The 19661-nt window shown below is 39.5% G+C and overlaps 1 long non-coding RNA gene across 1 annotated transcript in view; it reads right to left on the bottom strand.

Moving 5' to 3' along the window:
• Nucleotides 1-4239: 4239 nt before the first annotated feature.
• Nucleotides 4240-19661, bottom strand: part of LOC117045624 — a 37360-nt gene continuing 21938 nt past the window's right edge. Inside the window, exon 2 of the long non-coding RNA XR_004426447.1 lies at nt 4240-5480. This is a non-coding gene — a long non-coding RNA (uncharacterized LOC117045624). The remainder of the gene's footprint in view (nt 5481-19661) is intronic.

Genomic DNA, 19661 nt, shown 5'->3' with positions numbered 1-19661 from the left:
ATATACTTAAAACTGTCATACTAAAATTACTAGGACTTAGAGGTGCTTAACTCTGGTTGGATTATATTTAATACTTGTTTATTCTTAAAGTATCTGGCTTTTGCAGTGTCATAATAAGCAACTTTATATGATCCTTTTGTTTTCTAAGTCAAAAAGGAATCAAATAATGACATGCTATTGCACTAACAGTGGAATTCTAACCATGTCTACTGAGAAGTGACTCTTAGGGACTTCAGTGGGTCTTACTGCAGCCTACAATCCCAACCCCTCTGATTTCGGAGTAAGTCCTACTGAATGCAATAAAACTTACTTCTGAGTAAACATGGTTAGGATTGAGTTGTACAGTGTTAATGCCTTTGAGTTTAATTAAAAACCTTCAATAAGGTTATCCTAGGCAAGTGCTGTAAATGCATTTTGTATTGTGAAATATATGAAACGTGTTGTTATGACTTAAAATGACATTTGGGGGAATGGGTGCATCCGTATGACAATTCAAACATAAAGCACATGATTGTCATGATAATGATAATCCAACTGAACATGACAGACACGAGATCACTTGCTATGCCTCTCATTTTTATTTTTATTGTTTCGACTGGTGTTTGTTGGGAAATTGCTAAATAGCATTCAAAGCTGACAGTTGATTAGAACACAATCTAGGAGGGAAGAGAAAGTCATGGAAGGGTTAAGAGATGTATGTAAAACAATGGTTTTCCTTTTTAAAATTAAAATGTACAAATAAGCTGGTGTCAGGGAGACTAGGTGATCTTTCATTTCCACCGCACTGAGCACAGCTCACACTAGCAGAAGACAGCCATTAATGTATGCGTCTGGCTTAATCTGGTCTCCCAACTAGGAATTCATCAAATTGTTAATATCACTCCTTTTTTGTATGCATCACACATCATTGTGTCTCTTGGTGTTGCAAGAGGCTGCTTTATTATAGAGTCACTAGCTGTAGCAGGAGCTGATTATACCATATTGTACAGTATACTATTACACGGATAGAAAAAAGCATTGAAAAAGACACATAGACTTACACATAACTATTCATGTTTACCTATAATTCATCAACAAAAATGCTAATTTGCTGCTGATCAGCCAAATCTTTGAATTACCAAAACAAACAAAAAAAACCTTCATGCTGGACCATATGATGGATTCAGTAAATACATGACAATGTCACATGTCCTTCTAGTCTTGAGTTGTACTTTGGTGTGATGGGAAAAGAAGATGTAGGTATCTTTCCATTTCTGACAATGCCAAATGGCAAGAAACCCCAATGTTCCTTTCCTTTGCTGTGTGTTGTATAAACAGTGCTCACCTGAGAGGTGCTGGAACTGAGTTCTGGCAAGTTCTGATTGAAAAAAACTCCTGCTCATAACAATATCATTCCTGTGCATATCTAGAAAGATCCTTAGGGATTGTTTGTATGTAACCATTCTAATGTAGGATCATGTGTATTAATGTGCTCAACAATCACCAGAGTCTACAACCACAAATGTGAAAGGCCCTTCCCCCTAGTCTGGACCCATCTTCCCAGTGAGACAAGTGCTACTCACTCATCCTCAGAGCATTTTGTCACATTCCCTTGCCAGAGATTGTGGGGATCACCACACCACACCACCATATCCACACACATGCAAATATATATGGACCTGCTTCTCTATTGGAAAAGAGAGGGGGGGCAACTCCTGTGGGAATTCCTTTTGTGGCCATTGAATACTGTATCCACGGAAAGCAAGTTATTATAAAGTTCTTGTGTTGTATTTTTAAAAAAATCTGTTGTGAGATGCAGTATCTACTCAGTATCTACTTTGGCTCTTATTGAAAGGATCAGCCAGAGTTCCATCCATTTATTACTCAGTGATAGAACACATGCTTTGAGTGCAAAAGCATGTGTGCAAAAGCATTGAGCATTGAGTTCTGATATTCATTCCTGGCATCTGCAGTTGAAAGAATCAGTGAGTAAACAATGCAAAATAAAATAAAATAAAATAAAATAAAAATCCCACTGCCTGCAATACTGGAGAACTATCCTGGAAGGACAAATATCTTGACACATGCGCCCCCAAATAGCAGCAGTACATAGTACTATATCCAGTTTATTAGGGAATCTCGCACATTCATTGACTAGGATTATGACTGCAACCCAGGACATGGTTACTTGGAAGTAGACTCCACTGAACTCAGCAGTGCTTACTTATGACCTAGGTCCAACTTGTAAAACACAATGAGCTTTAACAAAGGATTGTCTGAAATGGAAATTTTAGCCTTTAATTACAAGTGCAAACTTGCAAACATGTGCAAGTGTTTAAACGGCCGGTGTGAAGTAGGAACCCTGTCAAAGAAAAGATCAGAAGTATCCAAACTCTGTTTGATCTATTCCTTCATTCTCCAGGAACATAGGAAATATAGTGTCAGAAAATTGGTCCAGCTATCTTAGTATCATCTACAATACACTGACCAGTAGCAGCTTTGCAGCATTTCAGACTGGAGTGGTTTCTAGCCCTATCTAGAGACTTTAGGAATTGGAACCTGGGGGTTTCTGCATGCAAAGCAGATGTTCTATCACTGAGCTATAGCCCTTTCCCATGTCTTAACCTCCTCTCTGCTAATCTGTCACAAGAAAACTTGGAAGCCTCATTATCACCTCCTTCACATGCCAGAGCAAGGGAGGTCCATAAAAGACTCAATAACTTTGGCAAATAATTATAGCTTCTTGGAAAAAAGTGTCCGGGATGTCCATTCCTACCACCCACTCATCTCCAATTTCCCCTCTTTTACACCACTGGACATCATATGCTGCAACTTATTTATTATTATGTAGGAACATAGAGAATTGCCTTACGCCAGGTCAGAACATTGGTTAGCACTGCAATGACTGGTAGCTCTCCAGTCTTTTCCAAACCTACCTAGATGCCAGGGGCTAAACCCAAAACCTTTTGCACATACATGTGCTCTCCACAGAGCCCCTTCTTAATGAACTTCACTCTTCGGCTCACACTGGAGGACAATTCAGCTAGACTTATTTTAGCCTGAAACAATGGTTATTCTCAATCAACCTATGCGCACCATATTGAATTTATGCTCCTGTATTCCTTCAAAGGAGGGTAGAGCAACTGTTTGTGCAAATGTAACATCAACTGGATTCATATAGTATTATTATGGATTTTACTGGGCCGAAATCAAACCAGCAGAGGTTGCATGGGAGCAATGATAGATTATAAAGATTTCTGCCCTTCCATTTATCTTATTGTAACTGGAAAATCTTCATTCAAGTGAAATATTTACATTATTTCAGCTTTAATTAGTGTTTGTCAAAATGAGCACCACACTTTCATTATGATGAACTGGTTTTGCCTGCAATACTATTTATTTGGAGACATCTTTCTGATTACATACATAGTCCTTTAGTTTAATACTGCTAGATCACAGCTGGATCAAGTAGATAAACATGTGATTAAAAAAGAATTTGCAAAAACTTATTGTTGCCAAAAAATGAATGTGCCACGCCTTTGCCAAAAATGTGTTTCCATGGGGGGGGGGACAAGACCCTATTTATTTATAACATTTGGGGCGGTGACATTTAAAAAAAATGACTATACAATTATTCCCCAGTATAAGAACAATGTATTGTAATAACAGTGTTGATGCTGACAGTACAACAGTTCCTCCCACACACTGGGGGTGGGGGTGGGGGGTGGGAAATCAGCTGTAGCTGGAATATAACCCAAAATGGGGAATTGTTTGAATGCTTGTGGTGTGCAATGCCTTTGTTTCAGACTGCAAAGTTTGAATTTTTCACAGTAGAGGATGGGAAAGATAATACAGGAAATTGAAAAAAGCCTCAAGGACTATATGGAAATGAAAGCTGTATTTGAAGAAATCAATCCCAGCATATTTTAGCTCTTTTCAGTGCTATGATAACAACTTATGAAGCATCTATGTCTCTGCAGAACAAAATTGTGTTAACTAGTTTGAGCAAAATAATCACAAGGGAAAACAATATATTTGATATTAGCTTTATGTTATAGTAAAACTATGGAAGTGCTATAGAATGCTGCAATGCTAGTTACAATTAGAGAAACTGAGATTAAAGCATTTAAAACATTGGAACAAAATGTCAGGGCAGGCAAATACCTATCTATCCACTTGCATCAAAACTTTATAGGTGGGTTCGGGAAGATACTGGTTTGCTAGGCCTCAGTGTGGAAATGGCAAACGAGTCAAGCACAGTTTCATTATCTAAACACAGGGATGCTTTATTCTCCAGCACTTGAATGAAGGCCCAACATTAATTCAAAACATTAAAGAGTACAGTACAGCTGTTTGAATATATGAACCTGTAACACAGCACGTTACCATCTCTATTCTGCACAATGCATTTCTCTGTGGGCCAAAACATCACATTTCTCCCCCAGCGACAAATATATCTTTTTTATGCTGCTAATATCGTAGAAAGTTAATCAATAAAGTCCAAAGTTGCTGGTTCCCCTCCGCCTAGGTCCCAAGAGCCTGACTTGTGATTGTTACTAAAAAACCTCACAAGTTAGGGTCTCAGGGACTAGGAAAAGTCCGATAAGATCCAGTCGAATTCTTCTTCAATTAATCAGATTGGGCTTTGTTGTTGTTTTAGAAAGCATCTCTTTCAGTAATTTCGGAAGATATAACAAAAAGAGGCACCACTAACACTTACAAAACAGACCTTCAGTTGCATGAGCAAGATACTTTTGAAATTTATTTATTTATTTAATAAACCCTCCCATTTATAAAGGCTATCAAAGTTGTGCATGCAAAAGAAGTAAGATCAGGAAGCTAAAAACAGGTTACATCTGTTTCAAACAGACTTTTAAACACTCTCCTATTTTTCCCAGTGGCTTAGACAAAGATTAAACAGTTCAGCATTATATCTTCACTACCATATTTACAGTGGGCCCTAAAACCTTCTGCACTTTAAAGCTATTCTAGACCAAGAATGCCCTTTGGGTATCATTTATGTTCTTCCCCTCTTTCCTTTATTGAATATGTATCTCTCGACTAATATGAAAAAACACCTGACTTTTGAATGCAGATTTACTTTCCACATCCTAAACTGCAGAACACATTGACTTTGAGCTAACTTGTCATTCTTGGTCCCGAGTCGGTTGAACCACATTTGAACTTTCAAAAAATATTCTTCATACTGTACAGTTAGCAGGTGGGAAAGAAGATATTTTCCCCAATCACTTTTTGCATTTAAAGTCCAAGACTTTTAATGGCACAACAACAGTGCTGAAAAGATTCTCTCTCTCTCTCTCCTTCGGCATCTGAGTCTCAATTGTAGAATGGAAAAGAAAATGTCTACTTTTAGCAACAGATCCATGATGTTCGGCAGATGAACCCAGAGCCAAAGAATCAGCAGCCATAAAGATCCTGGCCACTGAGGCAGAGACTGGTGTATATAACTCATTCCTGTCTTTCTTCATGATGCAGCTCAGCTTTAAAGGGAAAAAGAAAGTGGAGAGAGAAAACAACAGTAATCAAAATAATTAGAATCTCAAGTTGCAGAACAAGCTGATAAACTACACACACACACACACACAAATAACTGGAAGAAAATACTTATTAATTGACACCCCCTCCTTCCTAGGTAGTTTCATTATCCCTTGCCCCTCACCCCATTTAACGGAATGTCACTTCTAGATTCAGTACATGTTGAAGTACTTTAAATATTTTGATCGAGGAAAGAATATCATGTCACAATCAAACCCTTTCTTTGTCATTTGCTCTGCAGTAGACTTCGAACTGTTATGCCTCAGGCACGAAAGAGTTAAAACAAATCACCAGCAGCCCCGTAATTTTTAGACATTTGGGGAAAAATTAATTATCATGCTTTTTGTTAGAACTGTAAGATGATTTTCCAAAGCAATTTTTGACCATAGCTTCCAAACCAAGAAATTAGGAAGAAAAATCTAACCCCTCTGTAAATATGACATTAACATAATTACACCCCCCCCCCAATCACATAGACCCATCCTCCTTAGGGAATACATCTGATGCTCAGTAGATGGAAATCAGTCAGCTTTCAGCTGCTCTCCAACGTACCTTTGCTTCTCACTGACTGACTGGGTTTTACCTCCCATGAATATGCGCGCGCGCGCGCACACACACACACACACTCAGACGGACATGCTAACTTACATACAGTCAGACAGACATGCACACGCATCTGCACAGACAAAACACGCACACACACGCGCGCGCACACAAAGGCAAGGCGAAACGTCGGATGCTGACTCAGAGCGGCTGCATGTGGAGGGGGTGGCATCGGCTGGATTTTTCACTGCACTCGTCATTAACATTAACTCTCTCTCCAGCATCCGCCCTCTGCCAGACCTGCTGGGCTGCAACATTTGCATGACGCTGTGACTCCAGCCTTGTTGCGGGTCAGATGTTGCAAGAGGAAGGAAGGAAGGAAGGAAGGAAGGAAGGAAGGAAGGAGAAGGGGGGGAAAAGAAGCAGCCCCAGTACACTCATAAGAAATGCCTTCATTTCTTCTAAACAGGTCCCTCTTCTTATTTTCCCCATCTTTCTACTTCATCTGTAGCTGTATCTCAGTTGTTTGACATCTTTCCGGAAGAAAATGTCTTGAGCTGCAATAAGCCAGGAGCCTGACGGTCCTCCCCTCCCCTCCCCGTCCTATTCCCACCCCTTTCTCCCCCCCTAATCAATAAGACAGATCTCCAAATGCAGTTGTGGAAACAGACTGTGCACAGACGTTCATCCTCGGTCTTCTGCCTCAGGAAAAGCAGACAAGTTCGGCTCACACACACACACGTGATGTAAGGAGAAATAATGCCAGCAATTCTTTAACAGACTTAGAATTTATTCTACGCCTTCTTCATTCCCCACCCCACCCCCACCCTCCGCCTTTCCCCTGTGCTGAATTCGTGAGTGGAAACGATTCTTCCAGTGTGCACATCACCTCTCTCCCAAGCTACAAGGTTGCAACGTTTCACCTCGGTATTTTAAACAAAACTAATGAAAATTAATAAATTTCATCCTGATGAGAATCTCTGCATTAAAAAAAAATAGAAAAAACGAGTCAGGCTGCCACCTAATAGGAATGGTGATTTCTTTTGCCAAATTACCGCCTGATTCAGAGTCACTAATATGATGATAAAGCAGAAAGCTTCTGAGTTTAAAATATAGGGCCTATAATAGGAAGGGGCAGTTCTAGACTTGAAACACAAAGTGACTGAGTGTCTGTCTCTGTGTGTGTATGTGTGAGAGAGGGAGGGAGCGAGGGAGAAAGAGAACAAAAGAATAACAGCTATACTGTATTGCACAAAAGCAGTACAATGGTGCAGGCTTTTTTTATTCGAGAATTATTTATCATTGTATATCTATCCACATACATATGGAGCTATTTGACCACAGATACTCTGTGCACCATGTAAATCTCAGCAAAAGCTTAACTAGCTGAGATGCAGAAAATGTGTGCCATGCTGGTTTCATAATGCAGTTATTTAATGTGCTTTAACTTGCTCTGCCTTAACACTTGGTAAGTTTTAAATATGTGTTGTGCACTTATTTCTGTGAAAAAGGAACACTATGTCAATATGATTTAAAGTACAGAATTCATGTAAGAAACAGAGTACAGTAGCCTACTCTGTCCCCAAGAGGAAAAAAGTCTCTCAGCTTTCAGCAAACAGGCAGAACCCAGCATGCAGTGCCAACATCACAGACCCAACTAAAGTAGCGACTGGGCAACCTAAGTGGACAGGCAGCATGAAGGGCCTCAATCTGCGCAACATTCATATTAAAATACGAAAAACTACAACAGAGAAAAGAAGCAAGTGTTAGTAAATGACCCCAAAGAAGATTGTGCATCAATTAATACCATCAAAACTTTTAACCCCCACCCCTCGGTAAGATTGTTAACAAGCAGTTCCCCAGAGTGGCTGAGAAAACCCAGCCAGATGGGCGGGGTAAAATAAAACAACAACAAGAACAACAACAACTGACAAAAAGTCAGGCAAGAGCACAAAAATTTGCAAGGCATGAAACAACACCAGGCATAGCCCAACAAATGAAGGACTGAAATCATATTTGGAAAACTGATAAAAATTACAGGATTATGGCATTCAATTCTGCGTTAACTGGTTTACTTTTTATTTTATTTTTAAATGACAACACATACAGTGTGACTATGTACTGCTATTAAATGTCTGTGACTTATACTGAGTTCCTAGAGCTGCGTGTATATTAGATTGGCCATTTAATTCCATTGCAAACCTATAGATGCTTACTCAGAATTAAGCCTTAGTGTGACCGTGGAGTTTATTCCTAGGCACATTGGTAGAAATAATCCCCACTGAACACAGTGAGACTTCCTTGGAGTAATATGCATTGAATTGAGCTTGTGGGTCTACTTTTGCTAGAATTCATCATCATCATTATTTTTTTACTTTACTTTTATTACTACTTTCTTTTTTGGTTGCTCCTTCCAGCATCGTTGGTCTGCTCCTTTTCTTACCCTGGTAAATTGCTGTATTGCTGTCAAGTGGGGGGAGGGGCAGGTTACTATGTTTACAAGTGAGTGGTGTGTCCTGCAAACTACAGGATATCTCAACTCATCAGTGGTTAAAAATATTCATCTACAGAGTATTTAGAAGCACTTGAATAAAAAGCATGAAGCAAACAAGGAAGAAAATGGCTAAACATTTTGTAATTTTATACCCAGGCTGTGACCAGGGAGAATATCCAGGTTCAAGTGCTCAGGACTTCATCTGGGGGCACCTTTAGAGCCAGTGGGAAATGCAGACTAGATTAAATCAATAGCTGAGATGTCGTAATCAATCAGCTCAATTACAGCTGTCACAGACCCAGGTTTAAGGTTCTTCCCGATTCCAGTTTTCTAATAATTAACCCTTGGTCATCCCTAAGTGCTCAGTCACCTTACTTTATAAAGCGGAGCATAAGCAGGCGTTCTTCTTTTTTAAGTTTTGTTAATAATAATAATAATAATAATTTATTTATACCCCGCCCATCTGGCTGGGTTTCCCCAGCCGCTCTGGGTGGCTTTCAACCAAATATTAAAAACAATTCAGGATCAAACATTAAAAACTTCCCTAAAAAGGGCTGCCTTCAGTTGTCTTTTAAAAGTAAAATAGTTGCTGCAATGAAACTATGGTGAACTAGTAATGTTGAGTTAAGACACCTTCATTCCCATATGTGTCTTCATTTATATAGATATGCCTGTGATTATGCCTGTGAAAAAGCCAGGGTGGATCAAAGAATGTTGCTAACATTAAACAGCAATATCTTTGAAGATTACAAATGTGAAGGGACTTGCAGAATTAGACTGGAGCCAGTCACTGCTCTCTATTGAACATGTATAAAATAATATTTCCCTCTAACTTTCATCCACTTTGTGCAGGACTTTGAAACAAGGACATCCACATGTTCTACCCAAGAATGTTTGACTGAGCAACTTAGTTGAAAAATATATTTCCAACCACTGACCATTTGGGGATCTGTTCAGGTCATAAGTCACAGCATCTCTGCTTAAAGACTTTAGTAAATAACAGCAGCATTTGTTTTTCACTGAATATTCCTTTCAGAAGAAAATAACTAAATAAACCCTACAGTTCACTTTGTACATACATACATACATACATACATACATACATACATACATGGCAAGTCTATTTTATGTTATGAACCCCTAGGGGGGAAGATGAAGATTTAGATATTACAGAAGATTCAGCACATTATGGACATATTTCATGATCACATTTAATATTGTGGGAAGTAATTGTGGGTATTATTATTGGACATAAATAAAAATAAATTCCTCGCATACATTTCTACCTTTGCTATATAAATGCTGCCATATTCTTAGTGAGAAAAACAAATCTCAAATGGGATCGTGGTGTATATGCAGTACATTGAACAAATTATTTCTATTAACTCAGCTTCCTCCATCATCACAAGCCTCTTAATTAAACTCCCCTTATAAATCCACGAAGCAATGGAACTGATTTTAAGACCATACCTACACTAGGATGCTGGTACAATGGGTTGGATCCAGGCTATATAAGACAATGGGTTAGCTCCAGACTAAGACATGCTTAGTGGGGACACACTGGAATCAATAGTCAGTCATGAATGACCATATATAAGCCTGGATTCGGGTCTTTCACGTGTAAGCACTGGGCTAATGGGGTAGCAATGGCCAGTGGGCACTGAAATGAATAGAAAAATAGCACTGGAAGCCTTCCATTGTATGGTTGTCTCAATGGGTTTCAATGCACTTACCTTTCTCTTGATTGTGGCTAATATCATGAAGGGCTAAGGCTCAGGAAAGTATGGATAGGATTGCAGCCTAATTGAAATAAATTGCACCAAAGTGACAGGATTTAAAGATACTGTGTGTGTGTGTGTGTCTATAAAGGTAAAGGTAAAGGTAAAGGTACCCCTGACTGTTAGGTCCAGTCACGGACGACTCTGGGGTTGCGCGCTCATCTTGCTCTATAGGCCAAGGGAGCTGGCGTTTGTCTGCAGACAGCTTCTGGGTCATGTGGCCGGCATGACTAAGCCGCTTCTGGCGAACCAGAGCAGCGCACGGAAATGCCGTTTACCTTCCCACCGGAGCGGTACCTATTTATCTACTTGCACTTTGACGTGCTTTCAAACTGCTAGGTGAGCAGGAGCTGAGACTGAGCAACGGGAGCTCACCCCGTCACAGGGATTTGAACCGCCGACCTTCCAATTGGCGAGCCCTAGGCTCTGTGGTTTAACCCACAGTGCCACCCGCGTCCCCTGTGTACATACATACATATTCTTAGACTTGGTGTTCTTGACCTGTGGCTTATATACAGACAATACTGCCTGAAATAAGCTGCAAACCTATGTACAGTTATTGGGATTAAATTCATGGTTTCAATGCCACTTATTTACAAATAAACATGGTTAGGAACATGGCTGGAAAACTGTTTTATTGCTCTATTGACAGCAAATAGGATTACGTAAGTGCAAATGTCTGTGGTAATTATTCCATGCGGGGGGGGGGGGGGGTCAGTTGATGTAAGGTAATAAGAAAACTGTGTATTTAGAAAATATTCATTTACCTAGTAGCGCATTCAGTTTCACAGTTAGAAATTAGTCTAGACTGACAACATGACTGCTAGCATATGACTACTAGCAAATGAGTTCAGTTTCACATCCTTGATCGCAAGAGTTCTACTGAGAGTGGTAGGAGACAGAGAATGAATCTATGGTCCTGTCCTTTAGAGGTTAAGGAGGGGGGGGGGATAGCATTTCAATGAGAGGAGTATGAATTTCATAAAGATGATGAAAAACTTAACAGGCACACCATTCAGCTTGTCGAACAGCATGACATATGCAAGCCTCAAAATTGTTCTCATCATCCACAAGGGGACAGCACTGGCTGCCAGACTAGAAACACACAGTTTCCACATGAAGAGGCAAAATGAGAGCAGCCATTGCTGCAGCTACCAAAACAGAGGTGATATTCCATCTCTTCTTTGAAATGGGGGGTCTAGAAAGAAGGAGTGACAAAGACCTCGAGATAGAAGGCTGTCAAGTGCCAGAATACATGAAACGGTGGGATAGGCTTTAAATTTGAAGGTTATGTGCAATTATCTTTTTTCTTTCTTTCCCGGTTTTGAAGAAATAAATACTATAGCAAAGAAAGTAAAGCATGAGAAAGATGCATTTTCTTGGAGCTGAAGACTGTTTTTTGTTTTTGTTTTTAAAGAAAGGAAATTATAAATGTGAGATCTTTGGCTTTTGAGAATATGTATGCTTTGAAAGACTTCTATAGTGGAATTTATGCAGGGCCAGTACAAATAAACTGATGGCAAGAGACACTGAGTACATATAGTATTTTACTTTTGTAGTCTGCTTTTAAGAAGCTATGTAGAAACAAATATTAATTTAAAAAGACGGCTAAGTGTCTTACCTTTATGAGGATCAAATAGAGATTTATAATTTAGAAAGAGTGAGTCATTGAATGTGTATGCATGCTAATTGGTTGCCTAACTGTTCTTAAAATGCATCATTATTCTGCAGAACAAGGTAATACATGCTTTGAAAGAATCATGTCTTGAGATGACTGAAGGGGGGAATTTGTTCAACCCATGATGGCACTTTTGTCCTACTCCTATTCTTCTCTTGTGTTCTCTGATTTTTCTATCTTTACCATTGTAGGTTAAACGTGCACACAACACACTCCAGTATGTGAAATTGTGGAGATGAAACATAACAGAAAACAATTGCTCAAACAGGTATATCAGTGTTCTAACAACTCCTGTACATGTGTGGAAGAAAATTCTTCACACAAGAGGAAGCTGTTTTACTTCATTTTTCCTTTTGTTTTCTTTCAATTATCACAGCTCAAATAAATGTAGTCTAATTTACTTTAAACATCACTGTGTTAATTCTTGATTAATACAAACATATGCAAATTACAGGATCCATCATTATTTGTGACCATCTTAATCTCCCAACCAACCAAAAGACAACCTTGAATGCTTTTGTTCTACAATAGAACATTCTATTGAGGTGAAATGGTGTGCTAATTTTGAATGTTTTTATGTATTCTCTTTTCATTGTTCAGTGTATATATATATATATATATATATATATATATATATATATATATATATATTCTTTGATAATTTTAAATCTCGTCTGAAAAAATGGCATGATACAGAAACATGATACAATATATCAATAATAAAGAAATTGATTGTTTAATGAGGATGGAAAACATCAGTGTTTACTTTGTGCTGGAAATGAATTATTGCTGATCATAATGCTATTGCATAAATTTCAGCAGTAGAATATATTTATAAAATGCCTTATTATTCCTTTGTCTCTTTAACAGCTCTAACTTTCATGTACTAAAAGATATCTGGTACAGTTTTTCCTGAGAATGTAGTACAGCAAGTTGTCAGGCAAAGACGGTTCCTTCTTTTGCATGTTTTGAACAAAGGTTTCTCTAACCTTTGTATATATTTTTTATTTGTTTCCACTTCCTTACAAAATTCATAAGCATGAGGTTGTATAGGTACTATTTGGTATTGCTGGTGCTGCAGTGAAGACAGGTATGCTCACAAGAAGCTTACAAAGGAAGGGTGAGAGATTATGGTGTTTCTGTATTCAGAAACATCTGCATGATCCCTCTCCAAAAGCAGCAAAATGCCATCTTATTTGTGAGGGTATGCACAAATATTTTACAAACAATGCTCTGTAAGGGCGGAAATACTCAAGATTGTAATCACAATCTATGGCTTTGTTAGAAGGCTAGTTCCTTTACTAAGACCAAGGGAATGCTTTAAACAATCATATATATAATGTTTTAGGTATTAAGTACATGCATAAAATTAATATTTCAAACCTTTATGCACAGTGAAGGTTAAAGCCCATCCTGCATTCTCATGGTTTACTCTCTTTTCCCTTTCAATCAATTCCATTGATTTTAAGGGTCAGAGGCTATACCTTCATTGATCAAAGAAACAGCCTGACACAGCGAAAGAGTCTGCCAATTCCAGACAGATCAATCACACCTTTGTCTGCTTTTGATACATTATGGTTATTTATTCTGCATCTCCATGGTTTTCTGTCACACGGTTCTTAATGCAATAATGCTACTGAGGAAAATAAAAGGGGAAATATTCCATTAACAATATTGTAACCGCTTCTCTGGTCTTTCTTAGGGTGGTTTACAATGGAACCTGGCCAGCACGCTGCATTTCATTTTTGACTTGGAACAGAGCTCTTGTGCTGGTATTTAACATCAGCATTTTGCAGGAGTTAGTGAAGGATAAAAGATAACCTTTGGAAAAGAGCTGTGTAAAATGTATTTTGATTTGATGGAATAACAGTTGCAACATACAATTACAATCATTGTTTCCAATATTTATTTGGGCACTTATTTTTGAAATATGCCTTATTGGTTAAAATGTAAATCAAATCAACCCCCAGCCACTGACAGTTTTATCGCTGTGAAATGAAACTAATTGTCTCCGTGTAATAATTGTTATAAAATAGCACCAAACAGATTATTAGAGGAAACAAAATCTGCTGTATTCCACATCTGTTGCAGGAAGAACTACAAGGCTTCAAATTATGCACACCCCTTTCAGTGCATTTTTTCCACACTCATAATTAAGTTAAATGCATATTTACAGCATTATGAAATGTTTTAATTTGTGAGACAGTACACGTTTAAAGGTAACAGTTTTGGAGGTAGGAAGGGTGTTCCAGGAGGATACATATACTGCTTTCTCAATATGCTGCTTAAGGTAAAGGTAAAGGGAACCCTGACCGTTAGGTCCAGTCGCGGACAACTCTGGGGTTGCGGCGCTCATCTCGCTTTATTGGACGAGGGAGCCAGCGTACAGCTTCCGGGTCATGTGGCCAGCATGACTAAGCCGCTTCTGGCGAACCAGAGCAGCGCATGGAAACGCCGTTTACCTTCCCACCGGAGTGGTACCTATTTATCTACTTTCACTTTGATGTGCTTTTGAACTGCTAGGTTGGCAGGAGCAGGGACCAAGCAACGGGAGCTCACCCCGCCATGGGGATTCGAACCACCGACCTTTCGATTGGCATGCCCTAGGCTGAGTGGTTTAGACCACAGCGCCACCCGTGTCCCTTAATATGCTGCTTATAGCTGGGTAATTAGTTTTCAAAAGAATATAAGCAGTTAGTATAACTGTATATATATAATAATGGATGAGATTCTAGCTCAGTAAATGGCATGATGACCCCAAGTTAATCAGAGCCAAGATTTCATAGCCAAATTACAAAGCCGCACCCTATAATGTTCCCACTAGCTTCAGCCTTGCATTGTAGTTTTCTTTTGGGATGGTGCCTTTACATAGCCATAGACACATATAACTTGTAATATAAAAACATGGCATTCAACATTATTTCCTGGCACAAGGTGCACATTAGTGAACACACTGGCATGTATCAGATCTACAGCTGCCACAATACTTGTATATAAAAAAAGAACAAATGGAACACAAATCTTGAACATAAAGCCATTAGAAGGGTATCAGTTTGACATAGCTTCTGCCTATAATTCTAGGTATGTCAAAGATGCATCGAGCACACTTAAGAGTTAAATTGACAGAAATGGTCTCCCACTGATAAACTACAGAGTCCGAAAAAGACAGAAAGTCTGCTGACACTCTCAAAGGCAGAAGACCTTTTAAACTTTTGCAGGCTGACAGCAGTATTCTAAAGCATGCACTTTCTTGTGAAGAAATAATACTGAACGTACAGCATTTTAGCGAAGTTTTGAATACGCCTATTTGTCCAGCTTACTTTCCAATGGCTGTGTATAAAACAGCACTATAAACACTTTCATTCCCTACACAAGGGCTAAACAAAGAGTCTTCTTTTAGCCATTTAATCTGGTAATTTATTTTTTCAACCATCACATAAATCGAAACACAGCTGTAACCAATGACTTGCAGATTCACTTCCCTGCCAGCTGGATTTTGTTCTGCTGAAGCAGCAAGATTTTTACATTGTTCACTTCTGTGCATCTGGAGAAATCACTAAGGATCAAAGGTGACTAGAAAAGCTCTTTAAATAAACTCAACCAACAGTGAAGATCAGCTTCAATGCCTGCAGAATCTACATATAATGGCACGAATAACCCCTTGTTTTGTCAAAATCAGAATCTCTCCCTCTGGAAACTGAAATAATCTGAAATTTATAGTTATACTTTTAAAAGGGTGAAAATGCAGCTGTCACTTCTAGTTCAAGCTGCTGTTTCCTGAGAGTTTTAGTTTCCTCCACATTCAAGTTTTGCAAATTACTCACAGTTGAGTATTTTCTGATATTTTTATCTTGGTAGAAAATCCTTAAAATGAATTCTGGCTACCAATATCAGCATTTCTGGGTTGGAGATAAATTTTATTTTCCCAAGTCGCTTTCATACAACGGCAGACTAGGGGCGGCCACTTTACTATGGATTGGGACCCCAAGCCAAGCCATTTTTAAAAAGTAGTTCAAACAGGCAGACACTTGTGTGGTACAGTTCTTTCATGTGATTGAACTCTTTGGTGGTGAATTGTGTGAAAGAAGGAGGCACCAATCCATTAACTGCCGCAAATGAGGGGCAGCTCAGGGTCCGATAAGAGGAGAAAATAATTTGGGTATAAACTGAGCTGAAGCCAAATTTGCAAAATACAAAATTTTTGCTGTTTCATGTCCTAATTTGAACAAATTGTTTAACTGATCTTTTAGAGTCAACCTGGGAGACCTTTTTTGACTGAAGAGCGGGGTAAAAATCCTTCAAATAAATAAATAATCTGCTTTTTGAAATCAAAATTTGAGTACTTGGGGGCAGGACCGGTGCTAGGGCTTCTTGTGCCCTAGGCAAACCACCTTCTGGCACCCCCGCCCCCCGCCAAAGCCTGCTTTGGCGGGAGGTGGGGGTGGTGGAGAGGCAAGCAGCAGTTTCTCCACTGTAGCAGAGAAGCTGCTGCTCGCCCATCTCACCCCCCGCCAAAGCCTGCTTTAGCGGGAGCCGGGGGTGGTGTAGGGGGCAAGCAGCACCTCTCCACTAGAGCGCAGAAGCTGCTGCTAGCCCGTCCCGCCCAAGCCTGGCCAGCGCCCCCTCCATTTTGGCGCCCTAGGCAATTGCCTATTTCGCCTAAATGGACACGCCGGCCCTGCTTGGGGGGTGAGGCAATGAATGTAATTTAAAAAAAAACATTATGGGCAGCATTTGGCTAAGTTGCTGTGTGTCAGACATTTTCTTTTCTCCTCTCCCCATGCCCCTACAATCTGCTCTGGAGGGGTGGAATAACAATAATGTGTTTAGGGGGCACCGGGGCACACAGGGGACGGAGGAAAACAGAGGCATAATGGCCACCTTATATGTAACCATGTTGCAAGCTGCTTTACATGATTGGCTTGCACATAGTTACATTTAAGGTGGCCATTACGCCACTGTTTTCCTGTAGGAAGTTGGGACTTGGCGCTTTCTAGATAAGAACAAAGTATGTATCATAATAAATTGACTGCTAGAATATAAAACACTGAAAGCAAGTACTTAATGTAGAGTTTTAAATAATTAGTGAAACGACATTAAAGAAGAATCCCATATGGCAACTGTCGCCAACATAGTGGCCTCCAGATACCACACTACATTCCACATGTTACCTATCCTTGCCACAGAGCAAGCATGCTGATCGCTATAAAAGCAGCTCTGCAGATAGCTCATTTTGTAGAGCATGAGGCTCTTAATCTCAGGGTCATGGGTTTGAGCTCCATGCTGGGCAAAACATTGCTGCATTGCAGGGGGTAGACTAGATAACCCTTGCGGTCCCACCCAACTCTACAATTCTATCTTACAGGAGTGCATGGCGTGCTCTGGTCCATGGGGTCACAAAGAGTCGGGCACGACTAAACAACAACAACAACAGTCTTAAATTTCACACAATAAATTTATTAAAATGCACCATTTATTTATTTTTTACAAAGGAAACCACAAAAGGAAATTAGCAGCTTCTTTGGGGTGTAAATAAAAACAAATGGTGAAGGCACACAACCTGTAGTTTAATTCCCACCCCACCCCCAAATAACAGAGTTGGAATGTTTGATTCCCTTTGAGTGGTTTCATGTATATATTGGACTCACTCTAAAAATACAAATGACTAAAACTGGCCAGACAAAACAAACAGCCTGAAGCCCATGCTACGATGCAGTTAAGTTGATACACCTGGGTGTGTGTTCAGGCATGTTTACCCGCAGCCACATAAATCCAATTAGCTCTACTGATTTCAACAGAATTAATGCAGCTTAAACCTGATAATAGTAAGTGAACTGCTAAATTCTTAAGATATGGATGGGGAAAATACAGCTTTTAAATGCAATAGAAAATATTTTATGAATAAATGTATAAATGCAATTTATAATGTTTTGTGTTATCATTCTTGTATAGTTGTTTTAGGAAATGACATATACAATAAATTAAATTAAGTGTGGGAAATAGAAGAATATAAAGATTTATTCTAACAAGAGGCATTATGCACCAGAAATAATGTTCCTAAACAATTCTTCTGAGTATTTTTATTCAGGATATGGCTGTATTCACTGTTGGAGTTTTTATCCCAATACTAGTTACAGTATACAGTATTTAAAATTGACATGCAAAGTTAAATTCGAAGGAAGTAAAATAGGGAAGCTGTGTACCCAATTTTACAGGGGACAGCCCTCTGTCTAAAGCAGGGTGGCAAAACTGTGGCCACCCAGATGTTGTTGGACTCCAGTTCCCATCAACATTAAGGCTGACCAATCCAGGGCCTGCATGGTCCCTGATAATCGAACTACTGCCAGCATATAACACATTGCTTGTGGGTTTTGCACTGGCTGCCAGTTTGCTACCAGGCAAGTTCAGTTAGGCCCTACACATCTCATGATCAGGTTACTCTAGAGACCGCCTTATCTCTTATACAACCAGCAGATCACCACAGTCTGCGGGAGAGTTTCTCCTGCAATTCCCAAAGATCTCAGAAGCCCACTCTGCAGTTGCTTAGAACAGAGCTTTTAGTGTGGCTGCCACAATTCTGTGGAATAGCATTCCTGTTGAAATACAACAGGCGCCCACTATCTGCAATTTCCAGAAGCGATAAAAGACTTTTTTGTTTCTGCAGACTTTCCCAGCTGGATAAATGTGTCTCTACAATGAGTGTCCACTTTTAGGATTTTAGTCTTGTTTAAAATGTTTTTTTTTGGGGGGGGGGTTAACTATCCTATGTGTGGCTATATGTGATAACTATCCTATCTAGAGATGGCAGTTTAGAAGGCAATTAATAAATTAATTGTAATAGTAGTAGTAGTAGTAGTAGTAGTAATACTAAAAAGGGGTGATGCCTCCACCTCATCACCCAGTCAATACCCACCAGCTAACTCTAAGTAACCAAGATGGTCAAGGGCCAAGGAGGCAGGTGGTTAGACACACTTCTCATAGCAGCTTGCCCACAACCTCAGGCTGCAATAATTGAAACTGATCCAGTGATAGAACAGACAGTGCTCTGTCAGATGGCTATTTGAAGACACAAGAGTGGTAGAAAAGTCATTTTTCTTCACCACAGTCATTGACAAGTTGTAGGCAAAGTAATGCACCCTCACCTGTGTTGGATCATGTTCAGTACCACAATTTACACTACCTGTGCTCTAGCCATTGACCCCATTTGAAAACATACAGGTCACCAGAGTACCAAGGTGAGCTATGTCTTCCACAGCAGTGGCGAGGGCACTCAGGAGTGATCATATCAATGACTCTAGGCATTTCACAATTCCACAGTGTGATGAAAGCCTTGAAAGGAGCTCCAGTCTTATCAGTCAGAAAAGCCCTCAGCATTCAGTTATCCATCAGATGACAGAAGTCGCTGTGGGTGGACCATCTACATGGATCCTCCACCCCTGCAGAGCGGAGTACCATATTCAGCCCAAACCTCACCAGGAAACGATTCACAAACTAAATATAATGATCACTCATATTAGAGCGCTCTGTAGAGTGATAGCTATAGTCTTATATATACAAATCTTTTACGCTTTTTCACTCTTGTCTAATCATAGAATCATAGAGTTGGAAGAGACCACAAGGGCCATCCAGTCCA

Source organism: Lacerta agilis, chromosome 4, assembly GCF_009819535.1.
Source record: "Lacerta agilis isolate rLacAgi1 chromosome 4, rLacAgi1.pri, whole genome shotgun sequence".
NCBI lineage: Eukaryota > Metazoa > Chordata > Lepidosauria > Squamata > Lacertidae > Lacerta > Lacerta agilis.
Note: the sequence above shows the minus strand (reverse complement) of the source record. Positions and strands in the feature narration are given on the sequence as shown.